General features: G+C 52.7%; 2 long non-coding RNA genes across 2 annotated transcripts in view; one reads left to right on the forward strand and one right to left on the reverse strand.

The window, feature by feature from the left end:
- The window catches only part of LOC109499629, a 23,537-nt gene extending 19,325 nt beyond the window's left edge, over window positions 1–4,212 (forward strand). The window contains exon 3 of the long non-coding RNA XR_006597690.1: window positions 3,480–4,212. This is a non-coding gene — a long non-coding RNA (uncharacterized LOC109499629). The remainder of the gene's footprint in view (window positions 1–3,479) is intronic.
- On the reverse strand, window positions 3,118–20,798 carry LOC109499630. The gene is made up of 2 exons (XR_002157005.3): window positions 20,111–20,798; window positions 3,118–3,344 (listed from the first exon to the last, which is right to left on the reverse strand). It is a non-coding gene; the product is annotated as an uncharacterized LOC109499630 (long non-coding RNA).
- Window positions 20,799–21,301: the final 503 nt, after the last annotated feature.

A 21,301-nucleotide genomic window follows, 5' to 3' on the forward strand; every position in this document is an offset into this window, starting at 1 on the left:
TTTTTGCATAGGCAAACCTAATCCTGATCCACAGAACTATAATTCCTCCCGCCCCCTCTCCCTGCCTTTCCCCCCTTCTCTCCACCAACACTGATGCAGCATCCAGCACTTGGGGAGCAGAGGAGGAATAGAGAAGCCGCTGGAGGCGATTTAGAAAGGGTAGGGGTGCCAAGAAACAAGGCAATGGACGTGGTACAGACAGAGCCTGGGGAGGATTTGTCGGGGAGGGGGGAGGTAGGAAGAACCTTCCAGAAGAGCAGGGGCAGCAGGAACTTCTCACACACTCACGCCTACCCCAGTTCTCCCCTGGAGGGCCCAGTGCACTCCCTCCCCTCCGCTCTGGCCCGTGAAGGCCCAGTGTCCCTTCCTGATGAGGCCGTAGGTGGGGGGTGGGTGCCAGCCTGGGTGGTGGGGTGTCTAGGGAGGGTCTGAGGCCAGAGACAGGGAGGGAGGGTCTCCCCAGACCTATGCATTTTTCCCAAATCAAGACAACAGGTCTAGAGTGGACCACGGGGATCCGGCCTCATTTGCGAGCCCCTGTGCTACCCATGTGGCTTGCTTCTTAGAAGTGGGCTTCCACTGGGTGCCTGTGGAACTCAGTCCTGGGCAGACTACACGTACACAGGCCAAGTGCTAAGGACATCAAAGAAGGCCCTACACACCGCCCTGATGGGCTGACCCAGGGCAGTAACTGCCGGTATCTGCTCAGCAGCTGGTTACCTGAGGGAAAAAAACACCCTGTTCCACAGTCTTTGCAGACTTCTGTGGTCTGAATCCTCCACTGCGGTAATTTCTTTTTTTTTTTTTTTAATTTTTTGAAAATCCTTATTTTTGAGAGAGACCGGGGGGGGGGGGGAGGGGCTCAGAGAGAGGGAGACACAGAATCAGAAGCAGGCTCCAGGCCCCGAGCTGTCAGCACAGAGCCCGATGCGGGGCTCAAACTCACGGACCACGAGATCATGACCTGAGCTGAAGTCGGATGCCCAACTGACTACGCCACCCAGGCGCCCCACCACCATGGTAATTTCTGAGCTGTAAACATGAAGTGCTAGAATGGGGGAAGGCAGAATGGGGCAGGCTGGAGATGGGCCCTCAGGAGCTCCGGCATGCCATTGCCAGGGGCTTCTCATCACCCTACCACAGCGTCCTTGACCCTGAGGCCACAGGTTGCCTGGTGGGGGGTTGGGCTCCAGAATCTCCCCACCAGCCTGTACCTGGTCCATAGCAGGTTGGCCTCTGCCAAGGGGAAGAGGAAGAATGAGGGGACCATCAGCCACAAGAGCACCCTCTCGAGGTGCTCACTTTCCCTTGACTTCTGCCTCTGCCCCCCTCCCCACCCCTTCCAGGCCTTTTCTTTCTCTGCCACGGCTTCTCCTCACCTTCAAGGTCTCCTCCTCTTAGTCAGAAGGGACCATTCCTCTGCATTTGGAGCCGGGACCTCCTCCTATCCCCGAAGCCCATTTTCTACCTGCCAGGCTCGTAGGCCCTGCCCCCACACAGTGCTCTGGAAGCTGGTCTCCTTCTGGGGCCCTCATCCCCTCAGTCCCACAGCCCTGCTGCCAACCCCCTCCCTGTCCAGGAGGAGGCCTCCATAGACACCTGCTGCTCCAGGAAGCCTGCAGTTCCCTCCGCTCTCCGGTGGCTGTCTTCGAGAAAGGGTGGATCTCTTCCTCAGCCTCCCTGCCTGGCTCTCCCATCCCAACCCCTTCTGGCATCATCTACTCCACCTCCGGGCAGCTCAGAGCCAGGCCCCCAGCTGCCCTGGCAGCCTGGGGCACTGAGTCTTTATGGCCCCAGGGTAGGGCACAGATCTGGGCCCCCGGCCCCCAGGCTCCAAGGTGCCAACCCCGCAGGGGAGTTGCTTAATGACCTTGTGAGCGGTAATTACACCCCAGGGCTCGCTCTTAATAACCACGTATTCTCCCTGTCAATGTGCCTTAATTGAAAATGAGTAGGCGATACAAGTTGCTGTGAAGTTGGCTGGCAAGCCCTTAACGTGATATTAATTGTAGTAATTAGTAGTCACTTTGTGTTGGAGTCATCTATAAATAGGGGGTCCATTAGTTTAGCAAAAGAGCGTGATTTAAAATGCAAATAAAAGCCCAATTAGACAGATAAATCACTCGTCCTTCCCAGCAAATTATCATCTTGGGGGTGGGGGTGGGGGCGGCAGGCACTCTGAGGATGCATTGGTCAATTCAGGAGCTCTGGAAGTCTTAACACCTTGAGAGTGGCCCATCTGGGACACTGTTCCTTTAAACAAGTTTGCTCAGGCTCCCTCAGGAGGCTGTCACTCTTCCTCGGAGGCAAGGCTGGTGGCCAGGCTCCCAAGTCGCTCCTCCCCCATCTGCTGATTGGTTTCCTTTGTGGACTGGAGCGCTTTTTAAAGGCACAGTAGCCGAGTGCATTCAAGGCCCTGGGAGATTGGGCTGGGGTGTGGGAGGGGTCCCATCTTTAAATTCTCGCTTCACTGTCTAGAGGGAACCCACGGATGCGTGCGTCATTCTGTGACCCTAAAGAGTTAAAGAAAAAACCCAGACCCACCACATCATTCTGTGGGTAGACAACTTACTCTCCACTTCCTACTCCCTTCCACAAAAACACCTCCGGAGGTTACTGGAATCACACACACACACACACACACACACCCCTTATTTCTCACAGGCTCTGAGTGAACAGTGGAGGGGGAAATGCCTGGACGAAGAAGGGGCCAGTTAGGGAAGCGCTGAGGCCCGAGGGATGAGTCTAGTTCAGCCTTCATTTGCTTAGAGCTTACAAGTCCTCCACGCTTTCTCCCAGGCCTGTGTTTCCAATCTCACAACTAGGGAGGCTGTGGAGATACGTCTGTGCGCCCGTGGGTCCTTCTTGGTCGGCGCGGCTGCCAGAGACCTGGGGTCCAGAGCCAAGATCTGAGCTCTTCCCACCCCTCCATCTGCCTGCCAGCACCCCCTCCAAGAGCCCATCATTCCCTTACGGACAATTGAGGCTCACTCTTCCGTGGTACCTGCTTTTTTTTTAATGAGTCAAAGCTGCGAAATGAGGCAGCCCGGCCCAAACCTAGGTGAGAACAGTCCGTTCCAAGAGGACCTTCCTCCATGGTCCAAGAAATGAGGGGAGTCGAGGCAGTGTTATCCTTTATTTTACTTGTTATCCTTTCGTGACACAGTGCTTGCAACAGGTGGTAGGACTTGCGGCTTTTCATGTCCTATTTGACACAAGAAAATGTTGGCAACCCTATGTGGATCCCAAGAACGTTTTAGAAAACCTTGCCAGGTATAAAATCCAAATGTCTGGTTGCCGCTGAGCTGAAAGACTGAATAGGGACTTGAGGCCAGATGCGTCAGCTGTGTGGTGGGGAGAAGAGAGAGAGAGAGAGAGAGAAAGTGAGTGTGTGTGTGTGTGTGTGCGCGCGCGTGTGTGTGTGGTGTGGTGGGGGTGGAGGGCCGGTTTCACCGAATATTTCCCTCTCTCTGAAATAGCATATGAAGTCTACAGCCATACCACCCTGAACGCGCCCGATCTCGTCTGAAATAGCATATGAAGACAGCTACGTCACAGATCAGGAACTGGAAGGAGGTCCAGGCACTGTCCATCCCATCGAGGTCGAGGCACAGTCCATCCCATCTCCCTATGATACAGATGAGGAAACTGAGGCCCAGGAAAGGAACACGACTAGGGCACCCCACACGGTGAGTTGGTGGGCTGGACTCTGGCCAGTGGGCACGTCCCACCCTGCCCACCTGCCCCCTGTCCGTGTGTTGGCCCCTGAAACAAACTTGAGAGGTAGATGTAGGATATGTGGGGTCTGCCTTGGCTGCCTGTCGGAGCTCTAGCTCTTCTGCTGCGGGGACATCTGTTGGCTTCCAGAAAACAGCCTGGCTGACAATCAGACCAAGAAGTCCCCGGAGGAACAAAGACCATGTTCAGAAGGGCACACAGACAAGGCCACTCCGGGCCAGCGGCTCCAGCTGACTTTAATCCTCCCCCCTCCTAGGTATTGATGAAGATCCCTGTTACTGAATTCCCTCCAACTTCTAGACAGCACCCAACCCCAGACCGCCTCTGCTTTCCCGACCTCTTCTCGAATCGCTCCCCACCAACCTGAACCCTCTAAGAGGCCTCTCTTGGGACCTTCCTTTTGAGATTCTCTGGAGATCCTGTAGGGCATGTACTTTGCTGCGCAAGCTAAATAAACCTAACTTTTTTGGACTACAGGTGTGTTCCTGGTGGTATTTACTTGCTGGGCTCTGAACACCCAACAGATATGTGAACCAGTGTTCCGGGCAATGAGGTGGTGACAAAAAAAGCAACAGAACTCACAACAGTGCGTGGAGACGGACAGTAACTAGATTTACTGTGGACATCATTTTGTTAACGTATAAAAATATCGAATCACTATAATTGACACCTGAAACTAGGGGGATAGTATATGGCAATGATTCTTGAATTAAAAAAAGCCGGGGGGCGGTGGTACCTGGGTGGCTCAGTCGGTTGAGCGTCCAACTTCACCTCAGGTCATGATCTCACAGCTCATGAGTTCGAGCCCCGCGTCGGGCTTTGTGCTGTGCTGACAGCTGGGAGCCCGGAGCCTGGAGCCTGCTTCAGATTCTGTGCCTCCCTCTCTCTCTGCCCCAACCCACTCGCATTCTGTCTCTGTCTCTCTCAAAAATAAACAAATGCGTGAAAAAATTAAAAAAAAAAGAATTCACAACTGTGTGGTACCAGCTTACGGGTAGATAGATATACAATGTGATCCACGGAATGGCATTGAGGGTCCAGAAATAAAATCATGTGTTCGTGGGCAACTGATTTTCAACCAGGATTCCAAGACCACCCAAATGGGGGAAGAAGGATCTTTTAAACAAATTACACTGGGGAAACTGGATAGCCACGTGCCAAAGAATAAAGTTGGACACCTGTTCTTATACCATATAAAAAAAAATTAACTCCAAATGGCTCAAAGACTTCCTTATAAGAACTAAAATGATAAAATTCTTAGAAGGAAACCTCGGGATACCTCGGATTTGGCAAGGGATTCTTAGGTATGACACCAAAAGCACAAGCTAGAAAAGAAAAAAGTAAATTGGGCTTCATGAACACTTAAAACCTGTGTATTTCTGAGGATGCTACCAAAAGAGTGAAAAGAGAACCCAAAGAATAGAAAATATTTGCAAATCGTATATCTGATAAAGGACTTGTATCTAGAATAAAGAGCCCTTCCAACTCATCAGTGAAAAGACACATGACCCAATTTTTCAATGGGCAAAAGATCTGAAGAGCTATTTCTCCAAAAGAGATATGCAAATGGCCCATAAGCACATGAAAAGATGCTTGCCATCCTTAGTCCTAAGGAAACACAAATCAAAACCACGAGATAGCCCTTGACACTCACTGGGAAGGAAGGCCACGATCCAAAAATCAGGTAACAAACCTAGGGGAGGGTGCAGGGAGATCTGAACCCTCAAACTCTTCTGGTGGGCACGTAAAACGGTACAGCCACATTGGAAAGCAGCCTGACATCAAAAGTTAAACCCTAGAGTTGCCGTATGACCTGGCAATTTCACTCCTGGGTATGTACCCAAGAGAAATGAAAACATATGTCCACACAAAAATGCGCACACGCTATGCGTAATGGCCAAAAGGTGGAAACAATCCAACGGTCTAACTGATGAATGGATAAACGAAACGTGGTTTATCTGTACAATGGAAGGGTGTTCAGCCATGAAAAGGAATGGAGTGCCGTTACATACTGCCTCAACATGGATGAGTCTCGAAAGCGTTACGACTATTAATAAGCAAAGGAACTCAGCCACGGAAGACTACATCCCATGTCATTCCATTTATGAGAAATGTCCAGAATTGGCAGATCTGTAGACAAAATACATTAGTGGTTGCTTAGGGCTGAGGGGAGGGAAGGGAATGGGTGTGGGCTTTTTTCTGAGGTGAGGAAAAGATTCTCAAATTGCCTCCGTGGTCAATGGAGTCAACGATAATTGTGCTTATCTGTGAAAATATTAATCCGTGCTACCATTGAATTGTATACTTTAAGTGGGTGAATGTATGGTGTGCAAATTATACCTCAGGAAAGCTGTTTAAAAGAAAATAGGCCTGGGCCCTTTCCCACAGAGGCTCCATTCTAGAGGGGAGCGTCCACATGAAACCCATCCCTCACAGTTTCCACCTGACACAAGGCTGGAGGAGCAAGGACCATGAGGCAAGGCAAGGAGGGCTACATTTAGTGGGGAACAGGTGTCCCTGAAGCCCGCTCTGGGGAAGTGACTTCTTAAAATATCTTTTTTAGGGGTGCCTGGGTGGCTCAGTCAGTTAAACATCTGACGTAGGTTCAGGTCATGATCTAGCGGTTTGTGAGTTCGAGCCCCACATCGGGCTCCGTGCTGACAGCTCAGAGCCTGGAGCCTCTTTCAGATTCTGCGTCCCCCTCTCTCTCTGCCCCTCCGCTGCTCACACTGTCTCTCTCTCTCTCAAAAATAAACATTTAGGGGCGCCTGGGTGGCGCAGTCGGTTAAGCGTCCGACTTCAGCCAGGTCACGATCTCGCGGTCCGTGAGTTCGAGCCCCGCGTCGGGCTCTGGGCTGATGGCTCAGAGCCTGGAGCCTGTTTCCGATTCTGTGTCTCCCTCTCTCTCTGCCCCTCCCCCGTTCATGCTCTGTCTCTCTCTGTCCCAAAAATAAATAAACGTTGAAAAAAAAATTAAAAAAAAAATAAACATTTAAAAATTAAAAAAAATAAAATATCTTTTATTTTATAGCTTTAATGAGTCATATATTTCCTAAAATTCACCCACATCAAATGGACAAGTCAATATTTAGTAAATGGACTGGGTTGTGCAACCATCACTATAATCCAGCTTTAGCTCATTCTCATCACCCAGTAAGATTCTTTTATTTATTTTTTCAATCTTTATTTTTGACAGAGGGAGAGAGACAGTACAAGTAGGGAAGGGGCAGAGAGAGAGGGAGACACAGAATGTGAAGCAGGCTCCAGGCTCTGAGCTGTCAGCACAAAGCCCGACGCGGGGCTCGAACTCACAAACCGCGAGATCACGACCTGAGCTTATGTCAGTTGCTTAACCGACTGAGCCATCCAGGCACCCCCCAGGAAGATTCTTTAAATGCATGTACAGTTAATTCCGTTCCCGGCAACCACTAGTCTACTTCCTGTGCCCATCAGGTTTGCCTTTCATGGAAATTTCACATAAATGGAATCCTACGATATGTGACCTCTTCCATCTGGCTTCTTTCAACGAAGCAGACGACTTGAAGGTCCATGTTGTGGCACGTGCTTAGCAGTAGTTCGTGCCTTTTCATTGCCAAATAGAACTCCACCAGGTGATGGGCCACTACGTTGCTTCCGACGTTTGGCTTTTAGGAACAAAGCTGTTCTGAAAATTTCACGGCAAGTCTTGGTATGGGGGGATGTTGTCATTTCTCCAGGGTAAATTCCTAGGAGTGGATTTGCTGGGTCCTATGGTAAATTTCACTTATCACATGACCACATTTAACTATCACATGACCACACCCAAGGGTCTCTTCTGAGGCCAGCACCCTGCATTACTCCTGGCCTGGCCCTCTTCTTCCTTCCACGTGGCCGCAGGCCTCTTAACCCACGACCTCTCCATACCTTGGGACCTGGGCCAAAGTGATCCCTGCGCCCAGAAAGCAACGGGTCCCCTTACCGTAGAGTCTGCTAATGTCCCCAGTACCCACTCGCCTCTATGAGCTCCTGAGTGAGCTAGGCGTGTACCCATCCAGGAGAACCTTCCTTGCTGTTGGATATGGTCACGTGAGTAAGTCTGGCTAATGGGGTAGAAGTAAAAGTGTCATTTCCAAGCAGTGTCTATCCAGGGAGGAGGTGAGACCTTCATCGTTCCTTCTTCCTGACAGTTGGAATGCAGATGTAATGTCTGGAGCTCCAGCAGTGACCTTGGATCACAAGGTGGGGTGACCTTGGGAATAGAAGGTGCACCCACAACAGAGCAAAAAGTCTGACATACCCTACGTGGTGCACACTTTCCACTGTATTCTATGATAAACAGAACACAGAATACAGTGTAAAGGGCATCCCTGGAGTCTGGGCCCCAGATACCAGAGTGCCGCATTGGCCTCAACTACTAAGGGGTTGTCTGCACCCAGTTTCAACATGGGGGGTGCGGTTTCCCCACATCACCAAGCAATTCTCCAACACCAGCTGGGTGGCTTACGTAACTCCGTTGTGACACTGTCTACCTGGAGATAGTGTCAGATCCCACAGGTTAAGGGCTTAGTCCCACACGACTGCCCCCACCCACTTCAGATGCCGGTTGCAAGCCCAGGCTGTCACCTGTCCTGACCGATTGAATCAGAGGTTCATATGACCCCCTCCTCGGGTTTTGTGAAGTTGCTAAAGCAGCCCACAGAACTCAGAGAAACACTAGATTACCAGTTTTTATTCTAGAAGGATACAACTCAGGAACCAGCAGCAGAGGGAAGAGAGGCATATGGCAAGGTACGGGAAGGGGGCTTGGGGCTTCCACGCCCTCTGAGTGTGCAATCTCCATGTGGCCAGCAACCCGGAAGCTCTCTGAACCCCATCTTTTTGTTTTTTTTATGGAGGCTTCATTACATTGGTACGATTGATTAAACCATTAGCCGTTGGTGATTGATCTCAATCGCCAGCCCCTCTCTTCTCCCCAGAGGTCAGAGGGGTGGAACTGAAAGGTTTCTTTCTTTCTTTCTTTCTTTCTTTCTTTCTTTCTTTCTTTCTTTCTTTCTTTCTTTCTTTCTTCTTTCTTTTTTTTTTTTAAATATAATTTATTCTCAAACTGGCTAACATACAGTGTATACAGTGTGCTCTTGGTTTTGGGGGTAGATTCCCGTGATTCATCGCTTACATGAACTGAAAGTTTCAACCCTTCCGTGGCTCTGTTGGTTCTCCAGGCAACCAGTCCCCCATCCTAGGTGGGATCCAAAAGTCGCCTCATTAACATAACAAAGGACACCGTTAGGAGCTCTGTGCTAGGAAGCATAGACCATATATATAAGACCAAATATATACTTCTTGTTGTAAATCACAATATCACAACTGCCTACCTCTGGACATCATGCAGGAGAAACATCCTTCCATTGTGAGCAAATACCATTTGAGAATTTTTGGTTATCTGCAGCCAGATCTACTCGTAACACCCCTGGTCTAAGACCCAGTCCCATGTACTCCTTTTCTTTGCCCAGATCTGCTGTGTGTGTGGATGAGGGACTGTTGGCTCCTTTCAGGAGAAACATCGTCCTACCCCAATAGTGGCCCCACGAGACGACCCGTGTAAGTGCCACAGCCCAGATTCCCCCAAATCTAGGCTCTCCTGCTTTAAGTCTCATCCAACCTCATCTTGTGTTTGATCATCTATTGCCGATTACTCCAAACAGTGGCACCACACGCAATTTCTCTCTTATGAGTTTTCTGGGTTCACCAGGCATTTCTAGCTCAGGGTTCCCCCTATGAGGTTGCAGTCAGGTGATGGCTGGGGGAGGAGTCATCTGAAGGTTCAACTGGGCTGGAGGTTCAAGATGACTTCCTTGACCTGTTGGTAGGTGGTGCGGGCCGGGAGCTCAGCTGGGGCTGTGGGTTCCTCACAGCATGGAGGCCACAGTCCAAGGACTGTCCTGGGAGTAAGGCTTCTAATGCCCCAGCCTTCAAAGTCACCCGGCATCACCTCTGCCACGTGATCTGAGCCAGCCCTGGTTCAAGAATAGGGGACTAGACAGGGCGTAAGTACCAGGAGGTGGTTCATTGGGGGTCACTCTATCATAGAGATAGGAGTCTGGGGCTCGGCGAGAGACTGGACCAGTCGCAGATTTGGGCGTCAGCAGCATTTACGTGCTAATCAAAAGCCCAGGAATGGATGAGTTCTGCATGCACTTGAGTGTGCGTGTTGGCACGTGTGTGTGTGTGGGGGGGGTATTGTGTGGTGTGTGTATATGTGGGGGTGTTGATGTGGCGTGTGGTAGGTGTGGGGTTGGGGGGGTATATGTGTCTGCGTGTGGTCGGGAGCTGGAGGTTGGCAGAGAAGAAATGGAATTCAAGGGAGGGGTGGGTCCTTTAAATTAGAGTCTTCCACGGCTGGATTCCCGTTTCTGCTGCCTCCCACTCTCCTCCTTCAGAGCTCCTGACACCTTCGGACACACCCCTGGCCACCATCAGGCACAGAAGAAGCTACCAGAGATCAGAGATCACCTGGAGGGAGGAGCCACGTCCAGGGCCCCTGGGGCAGCATTCTGGTCCTATCCTGCCCACCAGTCCCTCAAGGAACCCCCCTCCCCCAGTATAGCAGGTCCAGGCGAAGGCCCCGCAGCGAGGTGGGCGGGCCTCACTGAGGCCCCAGTCTTGCCAACAGTTCCCCATGCCAGGAGGCCTCTGGGGAGCATGTCGGGTGTCATCCCTCTGCCCAGACCCTAGGGATGTGCAAAGGCTGCTCAGCCCAAAGTCAGGGGTCCTGGGGTCCGCCCCGCCATGTGACTGCAGGCAGGTCACTCGCATTCTCTGAGCCAAATAAAAAGACTGCATTAGATCCCTTAAGATTCCATCCAGAGTCCCAGGACCGAGCACAGCCCCACTCAGCCTCTCCAGGATCTGTCATCCATGTTCTCCTACCTTCACAGGTGAGGCCTGGAAGGGCCTACAGAGAGGCAGGAAAAGCACCTAAGCTCCAGAGGTCATCTCAGGCAGCCCCTGCCTAGGTTCTAGGCGTCATCTCTGTCTGAGTCAGAGGCCCTCATCTGTCAGGCAGGGCCCAGCGGCTGCAGGGGAGGGAGCAGAGGGGGAGTTAATCTTCCCTGGAATATTAATGGCCCCGTCAGGAGTGCTGGGGACGAGCTGAGCAGCAATCTGCCTTTATTAACGAGGCGGGCGCCAGCTGGAGCGCAGGCGCCCCAGGAGACAGAAGAACCCAAAAGCAGAGGCAGCTGGGAGGAGCCGGCATCCTGGCCAGGAGGGCGGGCAGCTGAGGAGGTGCCCAGCGGCCACCTGAGCCCCAGGGCCCCTCCCGCCTCAGCCACACCACCACCTATCGCCCCACCCCCGCCCCGCCCCGCCCCGCCCCCATCAGCCTTGTCCTCCACCTTTTCTGCCTCTTCCTCCAGGAAGCTCTCCTGTAGTCATGCTCGGCTTGGACTCCCAGGTGCCTCCATGTGGGCTGTGCCTGTCACCCAGACTTGCCGCCCGGCCAGTAATTGGCTAACATGGTGGTTCTCGGTCCTACTGCACAGTAGAGTCACCTGGAGAGTTCTAGCAATCCTGATGTCCTGACAACATCCAGAGATACTGACATCAATGGTCAGGAGAGCGCCTTGTCATGGAGATCAACATGTACTTGACCTAGGGTACCCCTCCCGGCTCTCCCCAGCACCCAGCTGCTGCTGCTGCCGGGAGTGCTAACCCTCCTGTGTGCTCACTGCAGGCCGGCACAGCTCTACGAGCTTTATATACTCATTGGACCCTCACAACAACCCCTGAGACCCAGCCGGCATGCCCCAGTTTATAGAAGGGGAATCTGAGGCACAGAGAGGTTCAGTCACTGCCCCAAGGTCACACACGTGCAGGCAGCGGGGCTCCAGAGCTGGGCTCTTCACCACTCTGCCTGGTGCCTGCCTACGAAAGGGACCTGTTGGGAAAGGCTTAAGCTGCAGGTCACTTGGGAGAAGACGCGCAGCCAGGCCATCAGTGACTCTGTCCTTTTCTGAGACCAGAGGCCACAGACTCAGGACACGTGCCAGACAAGTCACCAGGAGACAGCAAGAGGTGCAAAAGAAAGCTCCGGCACGCCTTGATCGAAGTCCCCGGCAGTTTTCAGAGCTTCCCCCGCTTGCCTGGGCGCCCTCCGAGTCCTGTTCCAGTGCCCACGTTACTGATGGAGAAACCAAGGCTAGGAGCGATGAGGGGCCAGGTCAGCTTCTCAGGCCCGTGTGGGGAGGGGTGGGGTAGGCCTGCACACGCACATGCAGAGTGCTGGGTGGGAGGGCCTCCTCCTTGGCTCACGGAACGTGTGCGTGCACATGTGTGAGTATGCGTGTACATGCGTATATATAGGTGTGGGGGTGCACGCCTGCCCTGAGCCCATCTGGGTGCCTGACCCACACTGTCCCCAGCCCCTGAGGGCATCCAACCCAGGGACCATCGGCTCCTCTAGGAAAGCCAGCCCTCACCTCACTCCACCTCGCTTTAAGCCACCACCGGCACAGGGTTCCGAAGCCGAGATTAACCACTGGCCCTATGGCTGGAAACAATACACCTTTCCCTCCCTTTTGCCTTTTTTTGTTCACCAAATTGAATCAGTTCACTAAAGTGGCTCACATTCGATTTGTTGTGATTCCCCAACAGTGAAGAAGAGACAGGAGAGGGGCGCCTGGGTGGCTCAGTCGGTTGAGCGTCCAACCTCACCTCAGGTCATGATCTCGTGGTCCGTGAGTTGGAGCCCCGCGTCAGGTTCTGTGCCAACAGCTCAGAGCCTGGAGCCTGCTTCAGATTCTGTGTCTCCCTCTCTCTCTGACCCTCCCCCATTCATGCTCTGTCTCTCTCTCTGTCTCAAAAATAAATAAAACGTTAAAAAAAATTTTAAAAAAAGAAGAGACAAGAGGCTCTGGGGCCCCAGGGCCAAACTTCATTCACTGAGATGAACTCCAGCTGGCCCGAGGGGGCCCAGCCAGCCGGTCACGTGCCATTCCGCTCGTCCCCCCCTGAGCTGCCCCATCCCCCCACGCTGAAGGCCACCTGCCCCCCAACAGGACATGTGGCATGCCCACACCCAGGTACCCTGCTCTCTGACCCTAAACTTCTCAAATTGAAACCAAGTCCTGACCCCGCCTGCCTCCAGGAGCACGTCACATCACTCGTACCTCAGTGAGCAATGCTTTCCAAGGCAGAAGCCCACAGGACAGGGGCACGGCAGATGCCCCACCCCCGACACGCTGCCACCGTGCCCTAGACGCCACCACCGGAATCGTTGATCTCCGGGCTAACATTTATCGAGAGTCTCCCATATACTAGGCTCCGTTGTATGAAGTTGCCTAATGGTGTAGACACTACCCTTATCCCCATTTTACTGACGGAGACACTGAGGCTGGAGCGGTTACGGGCGCTGCCCAAGGTTCGCCAGCAGTAAGTGGTTGTGGCCCACCTAGTGAGTAAGTCACCCCAAAGCTAATCTCCGGCCCGCTGTCTCCCTTTCAGCGTCTGCCTCCTGGGAACCCAGCCCACGACACAAGAGCTGGAAAGAGCTGATGCATGTGTGCTGAAGAGGCCCCTGTCATCCATGAACAGGGACAAGAAGCAGGAACTCGGAACGGTGACAGGCAGGCATGAGGCCCCATGGTCCAGGGAGGGAGCCAGATGAAGCCAGCGTCTATGCTGATTCCCAACCTTGCCCAGCTCTCGGTGAAGCCCTCAGGTTCTGTGAGATCCCCCGATTCCGCATCATACTCCCCACGAGCTTGAGTGGATTTCTGTTTCTTGCCATCAAACTCTCCCGGAACAAGACAGGCTGTTAGTCCACGTTCTTTGAATCAGAAACCAAAACCCAGAGGGAAGGGGCCTTCCCTGAGGTCACAGCCAGCTAGTGAAAGAGCCAGATCTTCACCCTTTATTTACGTAACAAGGAGCTACTGCGGCCCTACTGTGTGCCATGCGTTTCGTCGATTTGCGGGTTATAAGCAAGGCCAACACGATCCCTTTAATCGCGGAGCTGAGGCTCCAGTGAGAGAAAAAGACAAGTAAACAGACCATTACGACACAGGGAGACGAGCACTATGGAATCACTTAGGAGGGGCACTTATCCTGGGTTTGGGACCTCACAGAAACTTCCTTGGGGGGGGGGGGGAGTGTGTGATATCTATGCCAAGGCCTGTAGGAGAGCAGAGCCCTCCAGGGAGAGGGAATAGAATGTGAAAAGACTCAGAACTGAAAGGGTATAAGGGCCACATGCTGGTTTTAGCTGCTCAGCATCTTTTCCTCGGTCGGGGGAGGGGGACGCATAGCTTTCCTGGCTCTGTGTTGCTTCTGGGAGGTGGCCAGTCACCATCCCTGTGTCCCTGACCATAGGGTTAGGTCCAGGACACATTCCAGCCTGATGAGCATCTCTCTCAAGAATCTGCGTCTCCTGGGGCGCCTGGGTGGCGCAGTCGGTTAAGCGTCCGACTTCAGCCAGGTCACGATCTCGCGGTCCGTGAGTTCGAGCCCCGCGTCAGGCTCTGGGCTGATGGCTCAGAGCCTGGAGCCTGTTTCTGATTCTATGTCTCCCTCTCTCTCTGCCCCTCCCCCGTTCATGCTCTGTCTCTCTCTGTCCCAAAAATAGATAAACGTTGAAAAAAAAACAAAAATTAAAAAAAAAAAAAGAATCTACATCTCTAATGGAGACACACGGGGATGGCAGGTGGTGAGACCTGAGGCACCGAGTGGCGGTGCCCCAGAGGGACGATCTAAGCTACTCAGATCCCCAGAGCTCCCCAGCTCGCGTCCATCCTGAGGCCCATCGTCTAGCTTTCTCTTCTCTTCTGGGACCTGTTCCACTGCCTCTTCAATAAATCCCTCCTTCCTTTCTCACTTTTCGAAGTCAACTTCTGATGCCTGCAACCCAATAGTCCCAATTCAGAAATTGGTACCAGGAGTGGGATTCACGGAAAACCCTTAGGGACATATGAGCTCCTTAGAATTGGTTTTTGTTACTCCACAAGGCCCGGATCAGTAAGCCTCAGGTCCGTATGATTGGACAGAAGAGTGGTTACCAGGGGTACACAGTGGTGAACCGCTAGTCGTGCTATACCTTCCAGTCACCTGGGACCATGTACCAACCCAAAGTGAGAGATCTGGCCACCGCCACGGCCAGTGTATAAAGGATGGGGAATGCTGGGCCCATAAGCTGGATGGCTGTTCCCAACACTGGATAATTTAAAGCAATGAAATGACAGGTTCAAATCAAAATGTTCGCCTCAAGGCCCAGAATAAAATTTAGGGCCATCAGGTGACCACGCTGAAGGAATCTTTCATCACAGATAGCCATGGGAGTTGAAATTGCACAAGCCTGAACTTACAGATTGATTTTGAAGTTACCGAATTACAGCATCTGTTGAATTCACAACCTTACCTGTTCCCCTCTGTGAAAGGGCAGGCATTGGTCAGGAAACATTTGTGTCCTATTGGAATGGCGATATCTGGGAGGCTTATGAGGAGTCGGAGGACCCTAAGTCCCCAGGTAGCTCACTGTCCCCCCCCCCCTTGACTCCCCTCATGGCCCACCCTCAGTTTCTCCCAGGATATTGAGGATCTGGGCTCCACGCGGTCCAGAAGGTACAACGAACCATCCGGGGACTGGAAGAGTCATACCCAAAATGAGCTGCAGGAAGTCACCAATTTATATTTGTAAGATATGAGGAATACGTATGTGAATGACTTTCGAGGGTGCCTCGATCAAGCGGGGAGGGATGTAGGCGTGGACCCGGCTACACTTACGGAGATGGGGGTAGTCACCGGAAATTCTGCACTCAGGGTGCTCTCTCGGGCAGCTGGCATAAATTCTGACATTTTGCAGAAGTCACTACTGTGAACCTGGGCCAAACGATGAGCTGCGCTAATTGGGCAAAAAGGACGAGAAAGCCCCTGGCATAATTAGAGGAACGGAGCCAATGCAAGACAAGAATGCTTACTGGATCTACCCATCCCCATCAATTCCGGGGCACCCCGCCCCCTTCATGCTCCCTGTGAAGATACCGCCAGTGAGAGGGGTTCATAATCTTTTATTTTTTTTTTTAAGAAAAAAAGATGGGGCGCCTGGGTGGCTCAGTTGGTTGGGGTCTGACTTCGGCTCAGGTCCTGATCTCACAGTTCGTGAGTTCAAGCTCCACGTCGGGTTCTGTGCTGACAGCTCAAAGCCCGGAGCCTGCTTTGGATTCTGTGTCTCATTATCCCTCTGCCCCTCCCCTGCTCGTGCTCTGTCTCTCTCTGTCTCTCAAAAATGAATAAGCGTTAAAAATTAAACAAAAAAAGAAAAGAAAGATAATACTAATTAACAAAACACGAATTTAATATTAGTATTTAATAAATGCTAATTTAACCGAATTAGTACTATATTTCAGATAGACAAAAGGTATAAAGAACAATGTAACAAACATCCACGAACCTCTTATCCGACCTAAGGTGAAATGTGCGAATTCGAGTTCTCCAGGAAAGGAGACATCAAGAGGGGACCGGGGAAACATCTGTGAGGGGAGGGAGAAGAGGAGGTGGGCAGGGCCACCAGCTCACAAGGCAGCCTGACCATTGGGAAGGGCAGAGGGGAGAGAGGAAGGCTGGCTGGGAAGAATCCCAGAGGGCAATGCAGTTGTGGGAAAGTTTCATCAAGGCCAATGGGAGGTCCTGGAGCCAAAGTCACTGGTAAGAGGAGCCCTGCATGTGGCAAGCCCTGTCTTGCCTGGTGTCCCTGCCACACACGGTTGGACTGGGGACGGTGTGGCCAGGGAGGTGCGGCCTCGACACGAATCCAGTGGAGGACTCAAAGCAGCAGCAAGGGCCGTGGATGTTATGAACCCTGCAGTAGGCGATATGCATTTTCACGGCCACACATGAAACACGGCCAATACCAATCACACTCCCTGTTAACCATTTACTTTCCAAATCCTTAAAATGGGCTCAGCTACCCCCTCTCTGCGGTCCAGGAATTCTGGCAGAGGGCTGCTCTTGCCACAGGCTTTCTAGTCTTAGAGCGAGCGGTAGAGCTTTGGTGGCCCAGCCTGCTATAATCATGGTGTGAAAACAGTGGGCATGGTCATCCCTAAGAGACAGCGGGCATCTGGGGGGCAGAGATCCCGGGCAGGGGTACTTGCTCAAAGGTGCCCTGGGATGCAATGAGCAAGGAGCCCGTTGAGGCCCCACCCGCCTCTAGGTTTGCTGAGTAATGGGCTCTGAGTCTCTGTAACTGGGCTGGGTCCAGACCCAAGGCGTCTCAAAGGCAGGGGTGGGCAGCGCCTCTAGGCAAGGACCTGTTACGATGGCATTCAGAGGACACTCTTCCATCCAGCTTCCCTCAGAGGAAGCTCCTACCCCTTACCGGGGTTGCTGAGCACAGAAGTGGGGCGACGGTTAGATGAGAATCTGGCTAACTCTCCCTCGCAGAGCAGCACGACTTTGGGAGTTCAGGGTCACTGTGTTCCCCGCTGAATTCAACCTACCCTAGAGGTCATTGGGGCCTCGACCGCCTCCAGAGGTTATGTCTCAGGAGATGGAGGTCCTTGTGGGTGACAGAAAACCCACATCGGCTTCCTGAACAGAAAACCAGGGCCTGCTAACAAGAGGAAGGGCCAGGAGGAAGCCATTTAGGCTTCCATTACCTACAAACACGGTGACTGCCCGGCTGAGTGCCGCCCTCAAACACCAGAAAGACAGAACTGTGATGATCCCCATCACACCCTCGTTCTACACACCCCCCCCACCGGCCGGTATGAAAAACAGCTAGATCTCAGCAAACAACAATGGCGTGTTGCAAAGTTATGCGGGTGGTGATTCCATTCGCAGCTGCTGTTCCAGATGTGGGCCCCTTGGGAGAGCACACTCATTTAGCCCCGTGCTTGGTATTCAGTTGCCGATCTGGAAAATGGAATGCACTCCGTCTGACAAACAGAGAACAGCAGAAGCAGGCAGCGTGCACCTGACCAAGGCAGTAGCAAACCTTACTGCCCTGCTTCAGGGAGGGTGGCTTTCCAGCTCCTCCCCGAGCCCTCTCCCCATCCCACAGGGCATCGGGCGTTAAGATACACCTGACAGGGGCGCCTGGGTGGCTCAGTCAGTCGGACGTCTGACTTCGGCTCACGTCATGATCTCGCGGTTCATGAGTTCGAGCCCCGCGTCGGGCTCTGTGCCAACAGCTCAGAGCCTGGAGCCTGCTTCGGATTCTGGGTCTCCCTCTCTCTCTGCCCCACCCCTGCTTGCTCTCTGTCTCTCAAAACTGAATAAACATTAAAACTTTTTAAAAAAAGAAAAAGATACACCTGACAGACACAGGGACACAATTCAGGGCCTGCCACCTCAGTAGGGATCCTGCAGGTCTGTGGTCTGAGCTATGCTGGGATACTCTCTTCGAAGCCGAGGAGAATGTGCTGTAACTTGAACCCCCTGCCTCTGAAAAGGAGGCACAATGCTTGGTGGACTTCTTTGGATTTTGGAAGCGGCCTTGAGGTCAACTCTGCTGACACCTTTTCTAAGCCAGCTGGAAAGTGTCCAGCTTTGAGCAGGGTCCCGAGCAAGCCAAGTCTCTAGGGGCTTGGGCCGTGATGCAAGGTCCCCCCCCCACCCCCGACCTCAGCGCTTGCCCAGTGGTGCTCGGGGTGTCCAGGGCGGGGCGCAGTGCTGGATGGAGCTTGCTGCAGGCAAAAACTTCTCCAGTGGGAAAGTCCCAATGGAGTCTCTCTCTAGAGCTTTTTTTTTTTTTTTTTTTTTTAACGTTTATTTTATTTTTAAGACAGAGAGAGACAGAGCATGAATGGGGGAGGGGCAGAGAGAGGGAGACACAGAATCTGAAACAGGCTCCAGGCTCCGAGCTGTCAGCACAGAGCCCGACGCGGGGCTCGAACTCACGGACCGTGAGATCATGACCTGAGCCGAAGTCGGCCGCCCAACCGACTGAGCCACCCAGGCGCCCCTAGAGCTTTTTAAAATAAGGAACGCTTCCTTCCCCCTTGAGGAAATGGGTTCTTGCCTCAGGCTCAGAGAGACTTGAATACCTAACCCTGAGTCTCCAAGCAGTTGGGAGCCTGAGCTATCCATCATGAATCAGATGCCACTGGTGCCCCCAGCCCTACGTGGGCTGTGTCCAGAAGACTTCCATCTTCAGTAACCCCGTGCATGTCCCCTTGTCAGGGCTTCTCCTTTCTGTCCTACACGGTAGTGACCTTTTATGTTCTCTGGAGCAGAAACCAGGAATATCAGGAAGGAATGTTTTCGTTGCAAGCAGCAGAAAATACCGGCTTAAAAAGTAGAAGGGCTCACACAATTTTCAAGAATACAAAGTTAACTGCTTCAGGTAAGGCTGGATCCAGCAGCCCAGTGATAACACTAAAGGCCTTATTCCTGCCACTCCTCTCTGCCTTCCATGGTGTCGACCTTATCTTAACATTGCCCTCTCCATCTCCCACAGAATAGCTATCAGCAGTCTGTACACTTCCTCCTTTGAGTCTGCTGGCAGTGAGCACAACACTGTTGACAATGCTTGGGAAAGCAGAGAGCCTCCTTTCCCAGAATCCTCCAGCGTCCTTGTGCCTCCTGGGCCTAAACTGGGTCATGTACTCATTTGTGGACCAATTTCTGTGGCTGGGGAGTTTCACTGACTGGTTGCAGACACCCAGGCCCCGCACCTGGGGCTGAGAGGAGCCAATCCTATCCAAACAACACGAGCAAGGGTAGAGAGGGGCAGTCCTCTAAAGGAGATAAGGGGCTTTATTGCCACAAAGTGGGGGAAATGGATGCTGGGCCCCACAAACAGCAGACTCCACACAGGCAAGCGGGTGGGGAGAAGAACCAGGTTTGCTACTCCTGCCATGATTATAGAATCACAGCCCCGTGTCTTGACTTGAATCTTAGAAGCTCCGACTCCAACCATGTTCATGAGGTTTTTTTTCCTCCCCTGGAACCTCAGCTAGCTGTTTGGAGGGGATAGAGCTGTGGCCCCTGGGTGGACCGCAGGAGGGAAAACCCACCTGCTTCAGCTCTAGTTCTGTTTCTCCTGAATTCCCAAACACCCTCCACTACCAGAAGGGTTGGCTTCTTCTCTCAACCACCCCCCCCCCCACGCCCCACTCTGTCGGCCACCTGGACGTGTAGAAGCCATCTACCAACAAGGCTGGGAAACTGGGAGCGGAGTCCTGGGGAGAAACAGGCCGTTGCCTCAGGCTCTGCTCTTGGAGACTTTTTGCCCTACCGGCCCTCCACAAGGTACACAACTTTTCGGACAACAGCTCCTCCCTTTTTTTGTGTGATAAAAACATTTCACCCCCAAACCCAATAATTAAATCTACTCTAAAAGTGATAATTCTGCATGACGTTTTCAGACAAAGACATCCTCCCCATGTATTTACTCAACTCGGCCGTCTCCGGGCAGAGGTTGTCCCGTGGGTGATCCGCTGGAGTCGGGGCCACGTTTGCACGAACCAGACCGGTTTGCTCTGTTGTGCACCGAGCAGCGAGCAGCGCAGAAGCAAGAGGCAGCTCGCACCGCTGCTCAGGCTGTTGCCTGCACCCCCACTTCCATCTGTTTGGAAGTGCTCTCTGGTCAGCCTTGACTCTGGCTGAAGTTCGTTTTCTCTAACTACCTCTCGGCGAGATTACCGCCGACCCGGAAGGCGCCGCGGGAAAGCTGGTCCTGGGAGAAGCCCCGCCTTCCCCACTGACGTCAGAGCACTGGCCCCGCCCGTGCGGGAAGCTAAACGTTCCTCGCGTTATAGTTTAGTTACAAACCACAGTGTTTAATTTCAGGTCGTTGTTTATTCCTTCCATAAACCTGTTTTCCTTGTCTAATGGCTATGTTTTCCCGCCTGTGAGAAATTGGGTGTCTTGGTATGGGATGGAACGCGCTCTAATTTTTTTCATGAAAATTAATGAAAACATTTTTTCATTTTTATGGCTTTGCAGTCAGGGGCAGGGCTTTTAGAAATTAATTAAAGTCGCCGAGTGAGGGATGGGTGTATTCACCCTGGAGTTTTACCTCCTCCTTGCACCTCTGCTCCTGACAAAACAAACAAACAAACGAAACGAAACAAAAAACAACCCCACTTTCCCTGAGGAGGTCTCCTGGGAAGGCAGGGGCTATCTCCAGTGGGGTCCTCCAGGCGCGACATTTCCCCCTCACATCATGAGCTTGTCAGCCATACCCCCACCCCCACCCTCACCCCCCAGCCTCAAGGTTAGAGAGGTAAGTGCTGCCCAACAAGGTTCAGCCAAATCTAGCCTGCACTGGGCAGAGTGGGACGTTCTGGACAGTTCCATCCTTCAGGGGATCTCTAAGGCGGCACCAGACTCCGGTCTCCCTCCTCCAGAGACTGGACCCGCGGTCTCTCCCGTCTCTGAGGCACCAGGAACCAGGTTGTTCCCAGAATTCCCCCACCTCCCCTGTCTGGACCATTCGGAGCAGTCCTGCCACACCTCAGCACCCCACCTGAAGATTAGGGACCAAAGAGAGTCTGTCCCCAACACACCTGTGTTTAAAACGAGCCCCTAGCAGGTGCCAGGAATGGATGGGGGGAGCGCAGGCCAGGAGGTTGGGAGAGAATGTGAG

This window comes from Felis catus, chromosome B2, assembly GCF_018350175.1.
Source record: "Felis catus isolate Fca126 chromosome B2, F.catus_Fca126_mat1.0, whole genome shotgun sequence".
Classification (NCBI taxonomy): domain Eukaryota; kingdom Metazoa; phylum Chordata; class Mammalia; order Carnivora; family Felidae; genus Felis; species Felis catus.